Below are 23132 nucleotides of genomic sequence, written 5' to 3' on the forward strand. Positions count from 1 at the left end.
ATGCAGACTTTCAAAAGCTACCCTCAAAATTACTACAAAACTGTTTTCAAGACTTACTAGCTTGTTCCACAGAGGGCTTCTTTTGGCTTCAGCACAACTCGAGTATTGGGGAAGACCAGAGATCGTTTCACTCACTTCAATGAGATTTTTCTGTGGCATCTCTTTTAGGCTATGTGGATATTCCAAGACAAAACAGAGGACTCCCAGAGAAATGCTGCAGGAGTGTGAGAAATACTTGCTTTAAGAGAAAATCTGGGGGGCTGTAAGTCAACAAGTATTAACCACATCTTTAATTTTCTTCCACATTTACCTATAACCAGTAAATTTGAACACATTTTGAGTCTTCGCTGCTCTTGTGGCAAACATAACTCATATCAAGTTGAATGATGAATTTGCAAACACCCAAAATGACCTGAAATGAACAAACAATAATTTTTCCTGCAGAGTTTGCACAGATATCTGCTTTATGGAGCTCTTGGTATGGTAAAAATCATCAAGAGAGAATAAATATTTAACTTGGGCTGCAGTGGGAGAGTATATTAACACACCTCTGCAGTTCTGGATTTTTGTTGGAATTCTAAGAAGATTTGGCAAGAAACCACAAAGAAAATTGGTTTCAAACTCTGCTTAGATTAACTGCAATGTCATTAAGACATGCTATGAGTCGCTTGTTGCATGTCAGTTTTATCAAACAAATATTCAACACAATATAGAATTGGACTTTTCAGCATATACTAAACAAAGTTCTCCAAGAACCTTAATTTATGTGATAAATCTAATCTCAGTTTGCTATGAGGCTTGCTGTGAAACAGCCACGGGCCCCATGTGGCATGTGAGGAACAAGAACATCCAAGAACAGCCACACTAAGCAACATTGCAAAGGAATTTATGGCAGAGGTATGATTTAACCCAAGTTCCTTAGTCCCCAACCCATCCCTGAAAACCATCTTGGAAGTTTATCTCAACTGAATCAGCAGGGTTTTTTCTGATTCTTTTCACTGTATATATCCGTTTGGAGCAAAATAAAATAACAAGCAACCAGGAATAAGGTAACTCTTCTTAACTGGGATAGGCACCCGCCTATACCAAAGTTCTTCGAAGTTGGCTGGCTGACAAAACCCATTTTTGTTATCCTGGATCCCAAAAGCCAGCAGCACCTTCTACAGGCACCAGAAAGCTCTGCTGCTTAGGTCAGGCTTTGCCCCCCTTTGAACTTGAACATGAACTTTGTCTTTTTTATACAATGAAGGTTTTCCTTGGATAGACTTTTCTCTTTTTTTTTTTTTTCTTTTTTTTGGTTTGGTTTGTTTAAAATGCAGCCTGTAGGAAGGCCTATGCAAGCATATCAGTTTTAACACCCTTATTGACATAGTATATATGACTACCATCTTCTGTAAAGACTTTGGGAAAGAACTATGACCTAAACCAACTTTGACCCAAGCCATCACATGCTGCTCTCTCACTTGAAGATCTGACTGTCCTGTGAGACATGGCTTCAGTCCTGCCAGTAGCCCCCCAGCCAGTGAGGTTCCCTATTTTGAGAAGCACAGGAACTCAGGTGTCCCCGACTCCTTAGACAAGCAGAGCCATTTCTGCATGAGTTCAAACCCAACTAATGTTTGCAGCATCTCTGCCAGCACAGGACACTTGTCTCAAAGCTGCTTTTACTTGTTTTTCTCTCTATGTTGACTATGGCCTACAAACATCTGAGTGATCAGGTGCTGCTTGGTGAACAGGGGTGTGTGAGAGACGATGCACACAGGCACTGGCATGTGCAAACGTGGCCTCCTGTGAACTCTCGGTACTGTTTCATTACCTGAATTCTTTTAATTAGCAAACATCTGCCAGCTCCTGCACTCTGTCAGAATATACCACTGTTGTTCCCTTTGTAGTGCCTTTCATAACAAATGTAAACAGGCGGAAGAAAAATCGTGCTGTTATCATCTTTTGATTTTATGAGTAGCTGGGACTGTTTAAACTATAGATTAACTTTTACAGGCCCATCTCTCTCCCCCAGCTCCCCCCACCATGTGTGAATAGCCAACTTTCCTGTGTGGGTGTGTCAGGTAAAGATCATTTTAGTAGATGTTTAAAAGGGAGGGAGCCTTGTTTCACAAAAAATAAAATCATAACACTACATCTCCATGTATGTGCTTTGTCACCTCTCCTCCCCACAGCCTCCAATGAATCTACATTCTTTGGGCCAACATCCCAGCCATGTGATGGGTCTTCTGTGTGCCACCATGATTGCAATGCTGGGGAATGATCCTCCAGGAAGTTCAAGAAAACTAGTATTTCTTTCTTTTTCCATGTCAATGTTTTTTACAAAGCTACCCTTCCTATGGCACACAACTCCAGATCTCTGACAAAGTGCAGACCAGACTGAATATATTGTCCAAATGTGAATTACATGTCCTCCCAATGGTGAGTTACCTGGGAACCGTGAAGAGTGTCTGCAACAGCAATTCTTCCATCTGAGTGGTGCTGTGGGAGCACTACTCGTACAGGTCTGAAAGGTGGACCTGCATAGCCAAGCACATCACAGGTCAGCTACAGCCTGGATACCTTCCACAGCCTCACACAGAAGGTTTTATGAAGATACATCACTGTCCCACCTCAACTCACTAAGATGCTTTTGTTTCCACTCAGCCTGAAATCAGGTGTGGTTGAAAAAAGTGGAAAGAAATACCATGCATTCCCTGACTGTCTGTATTTCTCTTGCATTTTCATCTATTTGATTTGTCTTCATTTTAAGATTGCCCAAAGAACTAAATACAAAGACATAAAGAAGCTAGTCTGTCTAACAGATTTTCTGCAGTTGTCTTCTCTCACACTTCTGTACGAAATAAGCAGAGCATGTACTTCAAGGATTTCACTTCAGGTGATGCAAGCAGCAACAAGATATAAGACTAAAATATACACAGTTTGAAGCATCCCAGTCCTAGTCCCCTGCTTCTTTTCCCATATAATCTTTCCCCTTTAAATACATCTCCTTTCTCTTGGAACATTATTTCAACTTAATCTGCAACCTTTGCTTTCTGGTTCTGAATGATTCCTACCTCCAAAATCCCTTTATGCAACCAATTTTTCCCCTCAGCAATCAAAGGAGCCTTAAAACTTAGAAGCCCATCTCAGCTTGCTAACCCCCTTTTTTCCCCCCCATTATGCTGCTCTTTCAGCTCCAGTCAGTTCTGCCATTTCCATGATCAGTTCCCAAGAGGACCTCAAATGAGGTCCCAGGTGAGACATAGACTATTCTTTCCCTGGTCACATCATAATAAGTTTCATGTACTTCTCAGGGCTTTGAAGGTTGAAAGCATTTCCTATTACTCATTAAAAGTGAAGTCAGTGGCTGATGTGGCTGAGCCAGGCTTGGAAAAAGAACCTAGGTGTGCTGGAGGCAGACCGAAGGAAGGGCTTGAACAAGCATTCCTCAGTTCAGGAAAAGATAGAGAACATCCCACCAAAAATACAGAAGCAAATTTCATTTTCCCCACAAACTTCCTACAGTCTAATTTTTATTTTTTTTTTATTCAAGACATTAGCAGTATCTTCTCTGAGCTTGGATTAACTACCAACATAAGCACTTGTGAAGAAAAGTCAGTCCATGGATATTACAGAGAGATGGTTTTTCTACATCAACCCTTTCTAAAGTGCTTGTAGCCACACAGAACATCTAAAGTGTTTGAACTTGTGCAATTAGAACAAGTTGTCAGGGACACAAAAAGCTTTTCAGAAGAGCACAGAAGCTGCCTGTATGTTATCTACCAGTGTCATATACCTTCAGCCTAGGAATCATCAGAGCCTAGGCAGCAGGATATGAAATAAAAATCTTCAACGCCAACCCTATTTCAGCAAGCTGCGATTTTTTTTCTCTAATAAACCCTCTTCCCTGCAGCTTTTCCTTCTGTCTCTAAGTTCTTCTCTTTTTTTGTTCTCTGCCCTCTGTACTTTTTCTATTTTTCCCCCATTTCTTTGTCTTGTCCCTCCTCTCCCCTTATTTCTTTTCCCCTTTATTTCTCTGCTCCTCAGCAGCACACGTTCTCTCCATATCTCAGTCCCTCCTCAGTCCCAGTTCTTTGATTCTTTTTTCTTTCTTGATTCTTCCCTATTCTTCTCTCTCTTTCTTTTTCTCTTTGACCTGAATTAGATTGTTGCAGTTGTCTGTGCCAAGTCAAGAAGCCCTAATTTCTAGCCTCATTCCAGAACACAAACCTTTTTCCTATTACAGAATTCTATTGACATTTATAATTCAAATTTTTAAGGAAAAAGACAGGACAAAAAGTTCTCCTGAATAAATATTCTCAGAGATTCAGCACTTGGATCTAGAGTTTTGGTCGCATGCCCTGTGAACACTGTGTCCAGTTGTGAGAGTCAGATGAATTTTCCCAGATTTTGGCAAAGGTTGGCAGCTGGCAAAGTCTCTTGAATGGCAGACTTCTGGTTCTGGATTTTATACACTGGCTTTGTTCTGAATCAAAACAAAATATCCAAAAACTGAAATGCTAAAAAAAATTACTTTGACTCATGACATTTAGAGTATATAACATCAAAAAATTATTTTAAAGTAGAACTGGAAATGCATTCTTCCTTTCTAAAGACTGAGATGGGATGTCCTCCATAGAACTGGAAATGCATTCTTCCTTTCTAAAGACTGAGATGGGATGTCCTCCATAGACTTTTGTCTACACAAAATGTTCATTAATTCCAGACGATTTTTCAAAGTGCTCAGAAAAGGCAGGAAGAAACCATGACAGTTTGAAGATCTTAGAGAAATGGTGCAGTGATTTTAAATCACAATCCTTGAGCTTGTGTGGACCCTGGGTACACACTGATGTTCTGCAGTACATCATGACAAACAGGATCAAATGTCACCTCAGTCATGGCATTCTGTGGGCATAACTGAGCTAGCTTTAAATTAGCTAAGGTGACCTCTACTACCACCACAGTTATGCTAAAATTGTGATCCCCATGAACCAAAGGAAACACGGAGACCGTTTGCCCAAAACAAGGCCTCTTGTGTCTTGTCTTCACAATTTAAAGGTAATACATGTTTGGCAGCAGCAGCTGGAGTCACTGGATAGATTTCTACAGGGTATGATGAGCTGCTGGGGAGGAATAGTTGTGCCCGGTGCCCTCAGTGTCCCTAGCCAGCCTGAACACCATAGATCACATTTCAGCCAGCATTTGCAGCCAGCAGGACCTGTGCAGAAGCAAGGTAAGCTGCTCATTCCCACATTTCACCCCCTTCCGAGCAAACCCCCTGCACAACCATTGCTGAGCTGTCTCTGACATGACAGGAGCCATGAAGGGTGGTGCCAGTATCAGGAAGTGTCCTGAGTGAAGGCACACTGAGACACCGTGTTACACTCAGCACTGCCTCTTGTTAATGGACAGCTGAAAGGACCAAGCTGCCACATGGACATCTGAGGTAAACATTTGCTTTCAGCCCATTTAAATCCAGGAGGCCCATCCAGCAAGCAGAGCTATGGCCCATCCTCTTCCACAGCCAGGGACACGTGCTCCCACACAACCCTGCTGAGCAGAGAATGGCCATGGTTTGAATTTACAGCTCAGCCCCTGCCCACAGTGGACAGAAGGGCTGAGGCATCTGCACACACTCCTGAGGCTCAGAGTTGTGCAGCAGTCTGTCATCACCCCCTTGTCTGTAGGACACATGGACAGAGAGCCGGGGCAGACTAAAGTGAATACTGCTGTGGACAGCAAACACCTGTAGTGTGCAGCAGGATCATTACATCCACCCAAAGTAAGCAAGGCCTCTAAGATTCTCACAACACAGTGACCCCTCTCTGTTCTAGCATTCTTTCTTCCTTCTCCCACAGCTCATCTGTAAGTGGCTCTGCTAATTTCTTGAATTTTGAAATGTACTGTGATGGTCCTTTAGATTAAATTTTTATAGATCAGGAAAGAAAAGCGGTACGGATCCTTCAACAGACAACTGCCATAAGTATCCACTGAAGACAGGCAGGAAAGAAAGTACAGACAGGAGTGGAACAAAGATGGAAGCTGGCATGACGAACAGAGTAGATGGAGAGGCAGCTGGTTTACAGAAGCTGTGGAATTTGGTTCTTACTGACTGGACAGGCCTTAGACCATGGCCAATTCTTTCCTACAAACCCCCTCATGTATCCTCTTGCACATCACTGGCAGAAGAAACAAACAGCTCAGAAAGCATCACAGACACAAAAAGCTTGGTGATTGATTGTATCATCCTCACAGTGTCTTACAGAGGAGGGTATTTCTTATTTTATTTGTTCATGAAACAGACATGCCAAAGGACCAAGTGTTTTGACTAAAGATGAGTGAGCAAAAATGGGGAGCAAAGTGGCCCTCCGGATTTCCAGCCCATTACCTAAGCAGCACAGAGAATCAGCTTGAATACAGATATTGGAAATGCTGCTAAGGGATGAGATGACACCATTTGAAAAGGTTTTCCCCTAATTTGCATAATAATAAATACATGTATATGTAGAATTAACTAGCAGGTATTTTTTTCCGTCTGTTTGTTTTAATTATTTCAGACAGTAGTGTTTGTAAATGTGATTGACACTAAATCTTTATTTAGACTGTGTTTTGAATAAGTGTATCCACATTAAAATTAGTAACCATAACCTATAAGTCACAAGTTGGGTTTGGTTATGAATGTTACAACTGCTATATTAAGCTTCCAAACAGTAATTTCTTGCTCTAGAAGACCTTGAGAAGTTGTGCATTTCTAATGCAGAATGAGATCCACAACTTGGATCAGCTGCTCACGACAGCTTTAATTTCTGAGAATTGGATTTTCTCATTGCAGCCAGTTTAAGTACATGCTGAGAGACAGAACGTAAGTTACATTCCCAGTACTGCATATGTGAACTCTGCCACGAGAGGGGAGATTTTCATTGGTACAACTGAAAATTTGGCATCTCACAACTTTCAACTGTCGCTGAGAGTTGGATGCCTTTCTTGCTGTTGTTCTTTGTGCATCCAAAAAGAGCCTATATTCAATTATGTATTTTTTGGAAAGGACAGAGCTTGATTTCTAAATACCTTCTAAATCTTACACTATTGAAAATCCAAAGGATATAGATTATTCCAGAGGGAGCTCAGTTTATTACTTTTTTATGCTGTGATTTTACTTCGGATCAAGACCAAGTACCAAGATTACATTCTCTTAGGACTATAGTTTTCCATATTGATCCTGCCTTTGTTATCTCAATGGGTTATTTGTTAGGCAGAAAAGATATGACTAGGCATATGTCACTGTGGAATACAGGAAGATTCACTGAGATTGATGCAAAAGCAAAGGACAAGCATTCACCAATCCAGCTGTCCGAAAGCCAGGGCTAATGTTAACCAAGAGGCACATTACAGTGATTCCATCAGAATGTTCTTTTATTTATTTAACTTTCCCATTTTCATTTTTTATTTGGGTAAGATAATTGCCTATGATAAGCTCTCTCTGTGTAGGTGGGAAGCATGCAGAAAGCCAGCCTTTAGACTGGAATATTTACACTAAGCCTCAGCATTAATGATGTGTAATGGCCAGACCATATTTGCATATTCAAATGATCTCAATTAAAATCCTTTATCAGATGACTTCAAAGAGAGAACCTCTCAAACTGTAATATATTTTTCCATGAAACACAGCCTATTAGGGATTTAATGTGTTTATCTGCATTTCTAGAGACAATAATTTTAGTTTAATTTCATAAGTAACAAAATACACACTTCTTTCCTTAGACTCCATATCGCAAAATTCTTTTATCTTTCTTTGTAATGCACTTACTGAGCTCTGAACTTCTTTGAAGGACAAAAAGATAAAATAGTCAACAGAACTTGAACTAAATAATGCCTTGGCCTTCAATATTTTTTCTCATCTCAAGAATCTAAGTACATTAAAAAGATTTACAATGTCTAAAAGAGATAAGAGAATTAGAGGGTTCTCTTCACCACCACTGGAAGACAATTTACTTGAGTAGGCACACAAAAACTTTTTATGGCATTGAGAGGCAGAATGCAAGTGAAGAGTCTTTGCAAGAAGCAATAAAGTGAACTACATAAAGAGGGTAAAATGATTTAAAAAAAACCAGAAAAAGATAATTCACCAATTTCTTGATCAACTTCCATTAATTGAAAAAGTCTCCAGCCACATGCAAATTTTAAATCTTATGTTTGAAAAGGCTATATGCAGCTTGAAAAGGGAGAATTCTGATAGTCTTTTCAAGGGATTTCAGTTATTTTCACAATATTTAAAAAGATCTGTTTGTTAAAATAAAGACAGTAGCTGGAAAACACAGCATTTCACTTAACGTATTAGAGAGAAGGTTAACACATACAAACCTTTGGAAAACTGGGTTCCAATAATAGATTATTTTCTTTCTTGGAGCTGGGATCTGTCATTGAAAAGCTGCTAATATTTTATTGATATTTGATTCTTTATTGTTTTATAAAGCCAAATGAGTCATGAGTAGTGAGGTCCTGGACAAGAATTGTGCCTTCATAAAAATAACCTTAAATTCCAAAGACAGAAAGATTTCAGCACAGAGATTTTTCATCCAGAATTTCTCATGGGAACTAGTGCCACCTGCAATTCAGACACCCAGCAAGAGGGAAGGAATGATACTATATTATGATTTGAGTGACTACCAACCCTTGTAAATAAAAAAATTGCCAAAGAATGGGCCCTATTTCCTCAAATCTAATACTACATTTTCTCATGCTGTAAGGAGTGACAATCTTGGGGTCACCTATTAGGGATAAACTCCCTCAAATTGCCTGACATATATCATAAGATGCAGTGTACACAGGGAAGCAGCTGCCACATATCAGCTGCTCTGGGGTGATTACCGGTGTATATTCTCACGGTAATGGTGAGGGCACTTCCTCATCTTTCACTTCAGAGTAAACCACCCTGCATTTATGGCAGGGTAAGAGAACAGACAGCCTAGTTACCACACAACCACTGATTTACAACAGCTTACTCCCTTCTATATGCACTCTTGCTCCTCAGCAAGCCCAAATAAGTTGAATTAGTTCACCATGAACTTAAAACTTACAATTTTCATTATTTGAAATAATTTCTTATCTGTAAGGTCTTTCACTAAACAAGAAAATGAAAGCTATTAAAACAAATAATTTATTTTTGCAAGAAAGTGCAGACAAGTGTTTGGTTTTAATTAAGTTAGGAGAGAGATGCATTGGTAAGAATTTTAAAATAAACACAAAGTCTTAGGCTCTGCCTATGCTGTGGCTATAGCACTACAGTGTTCAGGCAGTGTTCTGACTATGAAATTTGAAGTCATGGAGTCCAACAGAAAATCACAGACCACAACATAGTGGAATCAAACTAAAAACAATGAATGAAACTTACTGTAATATCTCTCTTGAACCACCTGTGTGGATTTAAGGGATCCACACAGGTGGTTCAAGAGAGATATTACAGTAAGTTTCATTGGATAGATTTATCCATAAAAAAGGGTAAGTATGATCAACATTGAAGAGTCTATAGTCTGAAGTGTTTTTATCTAAAGAATTTCTTTTAACTTTAATAGCACAAATATACTGTATGCTCTATGATATGTTTAGCAACCTTATTGACTAGAATTAGAGAGTAGCAGTAGAATCTAAATTCAGTACAACTAGTGCCTAGTACTAGCACCAGGTATTGATGGTACTAAATATTTGTACTAGTAGGACAAATATCAAACACCAGAAGACAATCAGAGTAGCCCGCAAAGCATTTATCATCAGAATACTGCCCTCAACCAGAAATAGAGACAACAGTGTCAGTGAATTTGAGGCTGAATGCATCAGAAGACAACCAAGAGTAGCCTACAAAGCATTTGTCATCATAATCCTACCACAGAAACAGAAATAGGCACACCAGTGTCAGTCAGTTTGGGAGTTACATACACATTTCCAGTGTGCTCTTTAGAATTATTGATTCTCAGACAACCAGCCTTCCATTTTAGGTATTAGGCTAGCAAAAAAACCTCCACTAGCTGAGGGAGGCAGAACATCAAGTTCTGTGTTTCAGGAGGTGCAACATTCCCCTTGGGAAATAAGAGCAGAAAGAAGGGCTACTGAAGGAAGAAACTCTAAGGCATTTGCAGCAGAATACCAACATCCCATTTAGGTTAATGTTTCTCAGTTTATTTGGAAGCTTGAAAACATTACCATCATTCATGCTTTGCTGTAATTGGACAGAGTGATTAGAACACCTTTTTATATTAAATGCACATTTTCCTTCCAGTAATATCCATGTTAAATGAGAAGAATGCCATTCAGCCACTCAGCAATGATTTATTTTATCCCTCATTTTTAAAGCTTTTTCTAATTTGTGGTTTTGTAGACAAACTGCACATGAAGACTGTCAATGTACACTGGCTTGGAAAGGAGAAGAATCAGAAGCGAAGCTCTTTCAAATTGTAGAGGATCCTGTAAGGAGAAGAATTGATTACTGCCAAATAAGATTTCTGAAAATATATCATTCAAAACAAGAGGTCACAAAGACTGACATTGACAAGGGGAAGACTTCAAACAGCAGTATGAGAAATTCAGGCAGAATATCCTTCTGCAAAGGACTGCCATTGCACAGAATAAAATGGTCTTTGTTGAAGTCAGTAATAGATGTAAATGGGGAACATCGGTTCAAGAGGGAGCTGAATACGTTTGGAGCAGGGAGTGAATGTAGCCATGCAGTCATAAGAGAGATAATTGTGCATAAGATGGTCAGCTACCATACCTGGTGATTTGTATTTTCTGCTGCCAGAGGGAAGGGTTTGATGGACCATGTGCTTTTCTCTGGGCTATTATTACTTGTGTGTCTGTAAAAAGTGCCCTCTGCTATCACAGCAGCCACAGTAATAAAATGTAAGTTAATAATATTATTTATCCTGCAACCATCACTCATGTTTACTGCTCAATCACATCTTTTTCCCTTCCCACTATACCTCCCTCCTATTTGCATTTGAAGGCTAAAATCTCAACAAAAGCTATTTAGTGTGTGGGTCTTTTTCAGCTGTCACTGTCCCAGCTCTGCTGTCCATGTGTGATGCATACACACACACAGACACACATGCTCAGATGCTGTCTCGAGATCTTTCTCTTCTTATCTCCTCCATCTACATAAATCTGTGCTTAAAATCACTGCACAAGGAGACACCATGAGCCTCTCCATGTTTGCCTCTGAAGGGGAATGCTTGCCAGATTCCTACTCAACCAACCACTGCCAAACCAGTGAAACTCAGCTGGCAAATCATGACTTCCATCAGACGCTTAAGCCACCTTCAGCCCAGCTGCATCTAATGTGAGATGTTCCTAATATCTCAAAATGGAGTTACAGTGATTTGGAAAAGGGGTTTAACTGAGACACAAGCTGAAATCCATCCCAGCCCAAGAAACTGGATCATCACAACTCTCACACGTGCCTAATGTTTCCTCCTTCCTCCAGGGGCAGGAAGGAATGGCAGAACACAAACCAGAGAAAAGACTCCATTGAGTCTGGCAGGTACACTAACACTATAATGATGCTGAATTACGCCACTTTCAATCCTATTTGTCAAAAAAACAGGAGAGGTAAAAAAAGTCAGGTAAACTACCGAAAACCAGAGGATTGTCTCAAAAAGCCCAGAAAAATTGTCTATAAGGTTTTGTGTTTAAAAAGAGAATAAACTCTTTTCTAAGTGGGCTTTTTGCCTTTACATTGCTAGTCCCAACCAAAATAATCCTGACTGGACAGGCACCATCTCCTACGCGCAGCTGATGCAGAGAAGTGAAGGAGGAACACAGAAGTGAAAGTCATACACCCGTGCCCATCCAAACTCAGCAGCAAGGCACAGCAACCCTCATCCCACCTAGAATAAGACCTTTTCCATTTCACATCATTCAGGAAACAAACCCCTCAGCCTCAATTCAGTCAACACAGCACCATCAGTATTTACCTAAAGAGAAGACAACTGCCTCCCATCTGGTTTTGGTGTGAAATCTTCTGGATAGATTACTGTGCTGGTTTGGAGTGGGATGGAGTTAATTTTCTTAATAGTAGCTAATATTGAGCTGTGTTTCATATCTGTGCTGAAAACAGTGTTGGTACCACAGGGATGTTTTTGTTATTGCTGAGCTTACACAGGCCAAGGACTTTGCTGCCTCTCACCCCACCCCAGCAGCCAGTGGGCAGGGGGTGCACAAGGGGCTGGGAAGGGCCAGGGCCAGGACAGCTGACCCAGCTGACCCAAGGGATAGCCCAGACCATATGGTGCCATGTTTAGCATATAAAGCTGGGGCAGAAAGAAGGCAGCAGGGAGGCATGTGGAGCCCTGCTGTCCTGGAGATGTCTGAACACCTGCCGGCCCATGGGAAGTGGTGAATTAATTCCTTGTTTTGCTTTGCTTGTGCACACAGCTTTTGCTTTACCTGTAAACTGTTTTTATATCAACCCACAGGTTTTCTCACTTTTACTCTTCTGGCTCTCTCCCCTATTCCACTGTGGGGTGGCTGTATGGAGCTTAGGTGCTGGTGGTTAAACCACAGCAAGGCCTAGGCTTCAAGGCAGCTCAGAACCACGTGTACCTGAGGCCCTTGCTGGGGCCTGCCATCACCCTGGGCTTCCTCCTGACAATGTCTCCCCAGGGGCAGAGACAAGAACATCTCAGGAGCAATTTAAGCTCAATAAAATCGAATTGCTCTCTGAGGTGACTGTTGTCCTTCACTGACTAAGGAGGAAAACCAGGTATCTGTCCCCCAAATGGATGCAGTCAATTACCTTCTCTTAGATAGGATGCACCTGAGAATTGCACTTCCCTGGAAGTGCTCAAGGCCCCGTGTGATGGGGACTTGAGCAGCCTGGTCTAGTGGAAGGGTTGGAACTTGATGGTCTTTAAGATCCTTTCCAACCCAAGCCATTCTGTGATTTTAGGGTTTTTGGATAGAAATGCACAAGATGGATTAAGGTGTTCTGCTGGTGACAGAACAGAGAAGGCTAGGAAAAAAGCCATAAATGCATTGTAACACACTGATAGTACCACTTCTCTGCATCTCTTTTGCAGCCTCCTTCCAGCAATCCTGAAGCACTACACAGAACCCAAAGCCTTCTCTATCTAGCAAAACCACATCATCTAGGAATCACTTTGTCCCACTTAGTGCACTTCTAAGCAACTCCTGACTGTGCACACAAATGTGAAACCCCTTCACTCATCATTTCCCTTAACATCTTAGCTTCAGCTTGCATTGAAGGCTCATACTCCTACAAAAACTCCCACTTAAAATCCCATTTTTGTAGGATTTTTGAGATTTCTTTTGTCCTGAAAAATTTACAGTCTCTCTAGGCAAGCAAAGATAATCCTTGCTTGTGTTCTGCAGAAGGGAAACTGAGGCCCAGTAAGTCTTTATCATACTGCTCACACTCATTACTGAGACTTAAAATTGTTTCTCTACTAAAGCTTAGAATTACCAAGATCCCATAAGTTAAGAGAAAGACCTAGTACACAACTTTGCTTTCTGAAATGGTATTATAGGAAGAACAGTTGAGAAGGAAAAGCAGGAAATCAAATATTGAAGGAATCAGTGAACTATAGAAACACCTATCGTTGCATCAGAATTTGAAAACGAAGAGTTCCTTGTGTCCTTTCAGGAAGGTTTTCTGTAGCAGTGGGAACTATTCTCTGCCTTAAGAATCCCATGCAAAAAGAAACTTCTTTTAAGAAAGTCCAATAGTTTTGGCCATGGCTCTTTGATAAGGGCTATTCACTTCCACCTAATTAAAAGAAAAATATTTGTTATCAAGCCCTTAACTTTCCTGAAATTAGTTAAAATGCGGGAATTCATCTTCAGTATGTCTTGCTCATCTTTAGGCCTATTTATTCCCCTCTGCCACTCCTCCTCTTAGACCAAGATTCACTTTACTGGTTCATCAGAGAGGGCTGAATCCAAACCCCAATTCCAAACACATTTGGCAACTAAGGAAATTCCAGTCAGTGCCAGCTTTAAAGGCTGATTCTGAAAGACATTAAGCAGTCTTACAGCAGCCACAGAATACAAGGTCCTTTTGAAAAAAAAAATCCTCTTTCCCTTCATCTGTGCTTATTAGAGCTCTAGAGACTTAAATGAAAGTGTTACTGCACCTGCAGCTTTTCAGAGAAACACACCCTTCTTCACACTGCTATGAAAACCAGGCCAACAACAAAAAAGAAGTAAAATTTCATCTTGAAAACAATGAGGCTTCAGGTGTGAGGAAGGTCATAATCCAAAGACAGTACAGTTCACAAGTGAAAATGGGGACAGAACTCAGCCTGAGTTCTTTATGGTGGTGGCAGATGAGGGCTGGCTTTAAATTCCTCGGTAGAATTTTTAAAAACTCAGGTTTGAAAAAAAAAACAAACCCAGTGTCTTTTTATTCATAAACTAAGTAAATTTGCCCCAGAAAGCACAAAGATGCAAACACAGTGGGCTGCAGTGTGCCACTTTAAGAGTAGAATGGTTCAGTAGAGTGGTTCATGAAGGAGTATATTAAACAACTTTCCCCCTCTCTGTGTTAGCATATCCTTAATGCTTCTTTGTTTTAGCAGCATGAAAGGACATTCCCAATATGTACGCCAGACAAGGATACCATACACTTCCACAGTCTTTATCTGAAAACTCTTTGGGGTTTTTTGCTGAATGTGTGTCCTATCCATAGGAGAGGGCTTAGCAACAATGCAGTGCTCTTCTTTTTTTTCTTTTTTTTTTTAAGTATGCCATTACTTCTAAGTGTTATGGTCTTCTTTGTAAAGACATTTACACTAGAAAGCGAAGAGTACTTTACAGCACCCTGCAAATTTCCATAAATAACAATCGGCCATGAGAGGTTCTTTTCACCTATTCCACAGAGGGGGACATCCAGAGAAGAGCCAGAAAAGGTGGAGATCACTTTAAAATGCTTCTCTCTGTCATTTCCAATACCCGGCCTAATTCAGCTGGGCCAAAATGTCACTTGAAGTGAGCTGAAGTAGAAGCTTTTTGTGTGTGTATGGAACCGCATCCAGCTGGGAGAGCAGTTAAATGCTTGCCCATCCCCTTAACTCTGGGCATGTAAATTCAAGACGAAGAGAGCTGTTTTGACGTTGTTGGCTGGAAATCACTCTCCACACCTATACTTTAATGCATCTCCTGTACGTGGTAGTTTGGCTGCTTTCTCTCCCTACCATCTGTTCCGATGGCACGGTGCCTGCTCACAAGTTGAATGATATATAGGTGCCAGGCAACAATGCTTTCTGATGGGCAGACTGCACAACACTGCAATTGTCATCTCTTGTGCAGGAAGGCCACCTCAGTGCCAGCAGCCAGGCATTGGCACTTTGCACCTCCATGCTCTTGTTCACACCTGTTGACACTGACGTGCCAGAAAAGGACTGCTTGAACAAGGGAGTTGTTTAACTCCCCATGAGGGATCAGCAGTACCTGGAGGTATATCCAGCCCCTGGCCCAGTCATCATCCTGTGCCTTAAGCAGGCACTGGGTCAAGCCTGGAATATTTCTGTGGGTTTTCACCTCAATATTTTTCTTTCTGAAAGGAAGAAGGAGCTATATGCCCACTGAGATGAAAACTGTCTGACCAGGCAAGACACTTCTCTTCCATGGTCCTATACAGATATTTAAGTGCAAGTCTATGCAAACCTTGTATTTTGCTCATGTCCCAGCTAAGGGCCTACAAATTTGACATTCATTTCACCAGCATGCTGCAGGTCCATGCCAGCATCTCTTCTCCTTTCCACAGTTCCATAATCACATGGATCACCACTCCAAACCTCACCTATGGACTTTATTTTTTCAGAGTTTAGATCAGTCCCTCTTCATGGATCAGGTTTAACCACGTGCACCTATCATTCAGCTGCATGAGTAAAGCTTATTCTTGTAGCTTCCAAAATAGCAACAATTTATACTGATGGAAAAGAATATCAAAAATTGAAGGTAATGTGGAACATCATAGATGAGTTTCATGTGTTTTCAAAACAGTGTATTTGGGGAAGGGAGAGTCTCCAATCCCTGCAGTGGGTACATGCAGAAATTCAGTGACTTAGAGAGGAAAAGGACTTACACACACTAGCTAGAGCTAAAATATGTGATTTTGTAAGGAACAGTTGAAAGACTCGGGAATGCACAGGGACTGGACCAAAGCATTCTGCTCTAGGGGAAAAAAAAGCAACAAATTTAAACCTTAATCTTAATCCTTGCCTTTAGCAGAACAGATAACTAAAATCAGATTTTTGCATATCCTTGTAGCTAAGAAAACAGCTTTGCTGAGAAGGAGGGGGAAGGGGCTGGTGGCAGGGCTTTACTGATAATATCAAGCAAAAGAAGCTGAGAAAAGAGCAAGAGAGGCTCCACCAGTACCACACAGACCCACCATCTGTGGGTTACATGTCTCTTTAGCAAAGACCAGAAGGAAGCAGGAAATCAGTAAAATATTTCCCTGATGAAAAACCTCAGGGGATCTGTCCAGAAGAGATGGAAATTACCTCAAAATGCTTTCCTCTCTTTCTACCCTAGTGTGCCTACTTCAACTTATTCAAAATCTTATTACAAAAGGCACTCAAAGTGCAAATTTTTGCCTAGGAGAAAATGAAAGCAGCTGAGGGTGTAGGTGCTGGTGGTGCATCCCCTCGGAGACAGTGGAGAGCACAGTGAGAGCTTTCCAACAATGTGCTGCCACATTCATGCATCAACTGGATTCAGAGCCCAGACCTGGAGCACTTTCAGCAGAGTCTTTTTAGATATTTGATTTGGGTGCAAGTGTGGGTTTTGTCCTGACATACCTGTCCAATTTACCTATCTATATATTTTTGTTAGACTGCTGAGTATCTTAAGATTATAACTTTTATTTCTTACAACCCCGGCTTATAAACACAGATGGAGAGGCTGAAAGGCTGTAGAGGACCTGACACATGCACTTGGTGAGAGGGAGGAGATCTGTTAAAGACATCAGACTCTGTTCTGCAGGAATAGAGCCAGTAGCTGCCCTGAGCAGGGCTTAGCCTGCCTGGGGACCAACTCCCCAAGCCTTGCACACCTTGGTGCCCTCAGTGGGAAAGAGGAGAGAAGCAATCATGAGAGTTACTGTACATTTGCTGCCCGCTGTTACCAGGTAGCTGCTATTTCATTTCTATGACATATCATAACTATGTAAATAACTCAAGTAATAATTGTAAATGGATGGCTGTACTCAGGGAGGTGGGGGCAGGAACCATAACTGCGCAGCTGCTAAGGCTGTGAAAATTCAACCTTAAGCAGCCTAAACATTCATTTTACAGTGTACACCACTGATTACTTAATTACATCTAAAATATAAGTCAGATCACTAAAAACTCCAGGGAGTAAATTACAAGAAGCTATGAAGCAATGTGCATGCATACACTCTACTTTGACTTTAAAAAATCATTGTTTTCCAATGGCTATGAAGGATTTTTCTATTTCTGTTCTGCAAAACATCATTATGCTACAAACAGGTAAATATTTCTAAGTAATATTAGATGTGCGTGGGAGCATCCATCTTCAGCCTTTCACTGTGGACTCTCACTAAAGGTTCTTATCTTTATGTATATTTGAACAAGAAGATCTACATATGCTTGATCTCGGTATGAACCTCTGTATGACCTGATTTTGTTGCCATGGCCACCAATTAGACCAGCCTTGTTGACTGCAGAACAACAGTCAACACATCTCTATTAAGTTCTGAATAAGAATGTCATATTTTATCAGCACACTACAACGGCTTATCCTTGTGGTAGTGCTGTACTGTTTGTTTCTTCCATTAGCTTTGTATTTAAGCATCTAACTTAAAAGACAGGAAAAGGGGGGAGGGGTGCGTGAAGCAATGGCTATGTCACTACCCAGAAGGTTCACTTCTTTTACTTTTTTTAGTATCTGCTTTTGTTTTCCAGGTTTCGTCCTCTTAGAAGGTAGAAGACAAAGACTCTCTTTGCTTCATTGAGATTGGCATAAAATTTTTCCTTCAGTTACTGTTTTTGAGGATCCTACCAGCATTTTGCCAAATGCAGTTTTTTAAAATGTTCTCCCTTCCGTTTTGTGACCAATCAGTAGAGAATTGCCTCGAAAGCTCACTTGGCAAACACTGCTTGTTAAACTAACTTTGCCCTGCACTAAGTGTGTGTAAAGATACTGAATACTGTCACATGCAAGAAAAGACAGTTCAGTGCCATCAATATTATGTTTTGTTAATGCCTACCTGAAAAAAACTCAAAACCAACCAACTTGTAATGTACTCGGCTTACATCAAAACAAATAGAGGTTGGAGGATAGCAGAGTTCCATGACTAAATCTTTTATTTCTCAGGCTTCCTCTTCAGAAAATAATTTTCTTAGTATTGTTTTCATAAAAGCTTTCAAATGCCCTAAAATAATACAGAGAAATTGGCTTTTATTTTGAACAGGATTTCTCAATATGTACTGCATCTCTTGGCATATCTATTATATTAACTCAAGCCTTAATGATACAATGGTTAAAAACAGCATACAGATGTGTATAAATGAAAAATGTAATAGATTTCCCTCTTAATGTAATAGAATTGGCACGAGGTATTGGAAACAGGAGTGAAAGTAGTCACTCAAGCATTGTGTTTGCATGTTATTTAAATACAAGTGGTTGAGGTATAAGTACCTCTAAGTACACCTGAAAGAGATGGTGCCTTGTAATCATTGTTTCAGCATTTGACAGTTGTTTACACAACAGCAGCACATTCTCTGCTGATTTGAATAATAAACATGTTTAAACACCAGCTGGATAATAGAAGGATAATTGAAACATAGTTTAAAGCTCTGATTTACAGGCATTGTGGCAACACTTTTATTTGTGGTACAATGCTATACTTCTGTGCAGCCTCTTGAAAAAAATTAAATAGGCATTGTTTCAAACAACTTCGGGATATATTTAACTCAATTAATCTATCATGCATTTGTGTGCCTACACATAGACAGACAGACAGACAGAACAAAGAACACACCATCAAAACTTCCAAAAGCCTTTATGCTGGTGACCTCATGCTACTTGTGCTTAGTTTAATTATATATTTGCTGGGCCCTTACCTTGTGCTGATACTTTTCAAGTGTGAAATTCAGTGCCTACAGAGTTCATAAAGCCCACGGACTGCAGGAACCCAGAAGGCAAAGCAAGTAGAGAGAGAAGCAGTCTTCCTTCAGTCACCTGGCAGACCATGGGCCCCAAAGGAACCACAAAAACACTGTGAGATTTGAGGTGCCAGCCACTGCTCCTCCCTTCTGCTCTGCTCCTGAGCTTGAACTGCTCAGAAATTATCATTTGGACCTGTTTCCTAAAAGGAAAATTCAAAGAGAAGCTGAGGCAATCCTGCTAAAAGTATAACTCTCTATTGGCTTTCTTAAAATACCTCTGCAAATACTTTCTTAATGCAAAATCTACCAGCTGAGAAGCCTAAATATGTGGCTGTAGATTTCTATCAGACTTTTTAATTCCCAAGCATCAGATAACCAAAGACAGTTTATCTTTTGTTTTTCATGCTGTTTCTGATCTCTTATCCCAGTTTTGAACTACAATAATTCACTGACAAGTATTGAGGTGTGGACAGTTTCCACACAGGCATTTAAAAGTTCAGCTCTCTGACTCAGTCTCACACTTCATTCAAATACTGTGGGGCCTGTTTGATATCGGTCTGTACAGAACCTCCAGTTTACTCAAGAAGATTACAGACACCAGGACTGGCTTCTTTTATGTACCAAGCCTGGCAGTTGCTGCTGAATGACCCCTAAATTAAAAGCTTTCAAGAATCACACCAACTCAGACCCTAACCAAGAAAAGCTCCAAAGAAGTAACTCAACAGTAGCCCCTGTTTTCAGATCCTTCATTCTTTACAGGCATCAGGTACAGAGAGGAATATGGATAAGAGAGGAATTTAAGTAGCTGTCTCCAGGACTTATGTTTTGGATATATACATGAGATAGACAAGAAAACTTGTGTCAACTTTTGGGAAAATGTCTGTCACTCCCACTGAAAATTTGTTTGCTTTGTACTTATAACAACAGTTGCAAAATTTTTTAAATTGGCATGAAATTTTACTAATCTAAAATTACTAGTCTAAATTTTATTACTAGTCTAGCAATTTTACTAGTCTAAAATTACTTTTTTATTATTATTTTTGCCTTGGTAATTTTTTTTTTCCCCTAATGTTCTTAAGACAGTGGCTTTTCAGAGCCAATATTTCTAAAAATGGGCTGTTATTTTCCCTGTCAGTCCTCCATTGGTTTTACCTCGTTATTGACTGAAAAACCAGGGCAGGGAACTCACACCAGGCAATCTGTGTTGCTGAAGGAATGCTCCTCCCTTTCGTTCCATATGGAGCTTGTTCAGGGCATGTGACTTCATTCCTAGATAACCCAACTTGTACCTCTCTTGAACTCACAAAAAGCTCAAAAAACTGCACTCTTCCAGCACAAACCCAGTAAGACTATATCCCAATGTACATCAGTTTCACACTACTAGAATTTTGAAAAGATGGGAAAGGAAGCATAAAAGATATTTCATGATAAATCCTGAAACTGAAAGTGGTAGAAAGTCTTTTCTGATATTGCTATGTCTATAGCTGACTAATATACCACAAATACTATTAAAACCAACAAAACTTAAAGAAACATTCTGCCCTATGTATAGAAACCTACTCACTTGTTCACTTTATGTCACTTTGTCACAAAGTGAACACTTTGTTCACTTTACATCCCTTGTATTTAGTATGTCTGAGGATGTGATCAGACCTTCCCTGGAAAGAGTCTGTTAGCTATTGCAAGGTATCCACAAACACACACGTATGCCCCAGCAAGCCTGGCATGGGTAAGTTTGAAAAAAGTAGAATCCAGAAATAAAACAGAGGAAAACAGGACACATCTATACATACCTTTCAGTTAATAAAGGTACAGTCTGTGGCTGCAGCTGGAAATTGTATTACATTAAGAGGCCCTAATCTCTTTTTGATATGGAGCAGAGTTCTGTACAATGTTGCTAAATACTATGTATGCCATACATTTTTATTTCTGGAAAAGAGAATAATCGCAATGAGCAAGCCCTATCTCCAGATGACGGATGGATGCTCTGAGATACTTTTGGAAGAGACATAAAAGAAGAAATGCACCACATGCAGTGATATAGGAAGAGGCACAATAACAGAGCATGGATCAGACTTAGGGAGGCCTTTATCTAAGGAACTAACAAACAGAAGCTGCACTTGATAACAACATGCAGTTGGATAAGATGCATGGAAAAAATCACCATGAGCTTCCACAAGATATGATGGGCAGACAATGGTGTGTGGTAGCTGTGGGACAGAGTTAAGCACTTTCAGTGAGCTGCATGTGTTGTGGTTCCTGGGCCAGATTCTGGCCCCTTTGTGCTAGGTCTCAGGAGTGCCCCACAAAAGCCAGGGGATTTTCCTCAAAAAAAGGAGCAATGCCAGGTGGCCGAGTGCCAGGATGACTCACTCTGCACTACTCATTCCTTACAGGAAGACACAAGTTCCTGAATAGGAAAGGATGAGGCAGGAGGGCACATAAATCCAGCTGTCCTGGATCCCAGAGAACAGCTCTTCTCTTGCTAGCCCTGTTTGTGATTTTGCTCGTTGAGTGTCATGGGGAAGCAGGCCAGTCCCAGACTTGCCTCTCACTATCAGAACTTCTCTATATTCCTAGGGCAAGGGGCACAGGGGAAAATAAGGCCCAGGGGCATGGAGGAAGCTGTACTATTAATTCGAATATCCACATAGAAGGAGGCCTATTTCAGAAGTTTTCTGAAGCACTAAAGAAACAGGATATTAAAATTCACCTTCATGTGATGAATAGCAGAAGTTGAGAGAAAATCTGCAGTAGTGAGAAGTCTAACCTTAGAAAACATACTCTGGCTTTGAGCCATGGACCCATCCTATCTGCAAATGATAGAAAGGCTTCACAGGTGCCCTGGTTGCTTGTTAGACCACTCTGACTGTGCAATCACTGGATTATTAGCATCGTGCTCTAACCCACTGAGCTCAGCTACACAGCTTGGATGCAATCTCCAGCTCTGGAATGGCTTGCCAGAAGCTCAGTGACAGGGAATGGTTACTGTGTGTAGTATATGTAATTCTATAGACACATACATGTGTCTATAGACAATCTGGCAAGGCAAACAACTTCCCAACCTACATGCCTTGCACAGCTCAGTTCTCAGATATTCCCTCTCTAACTTAGAGGGAATCATCACACTGCATGCATGGGAAAGAAGAATCTCACTACAATTTGATATTCTCCTACAAATTCATGATGTTATTTTAAATATATTTTGCTAGACAAAGAGTTTCAGTCAAAACACCTTGTTGTTAAGTGTCTTAAAGGGTATTAGCAATAGAAGGAAAATGACATTTCTTTATCAGCTATAATACATATAATGTGACATTCAAATACAACAAATGCTACTCAATAGCTTGTAAGTCACAAAAGGTGAATGAAAACACTTACCTCTTTTGTAAAAAAATCATTAAAAAAAAGAAAATGGAGGATTCTCAACAGAAATAAACACTTCGACTTAAAATCTAGGATAAGCAGCATTAAAAATTTCTAAGCATAAAGCCCATCTATTAAGATTCTGAATAAATAGTAAGTCTAGCTAGGAAGAAGTGTTCCTGTTAATGTAAGGTTAGTTATGTCAAGGACAGTAAATGAAGCTGTCTTTCACATGCACCAGGTTGATCTATCCAAACTGGGGCAAGTTGTGCCACCAAAAATGTATCTCTATAAGGTGTTAAAGGAGATCAAATGTTAACAAACACAGAAGAACAATTATTAAACAATGACTTCCCACTCCACCAGTAGTTGTTTAACTCACACGTACTGTTGATGCGATACTCAGCTCAAGTGAATACTCTAGTAAACAAGCTGTATGTGTAAAGCTACAGACTGCCAGAGGAGCCAAAGAAAGGAGATTTGCAGTTTTTAAGAAATGCATGGGTTGAAAAACTAATCCCACACAACTGGTACAAAGCCACTGCAGCTACTCCGTGAGACCGTGCTCCTGTCATCTGCAAATGAAAGCCAGGCAAATCCAGCTGAGGAATCGGGTGCATAATTTAACACGAGTGTCAA

Source organism: Zonotrichia albicollis, chromosome 3, assembly GCF_047830755.1.
Source record: "Zonotrichia albicollis isolate bZonAlb1 chromosome 3, bZonAlb1.hap1, whole genome shotgun sequence".
NCBI classification, from domain to species: Eukaryota; Metazoa; Chordata; class Aves; order Passeriformes; family Passerellidae; genus Zonotrichia; species Zonotrichia albicollis.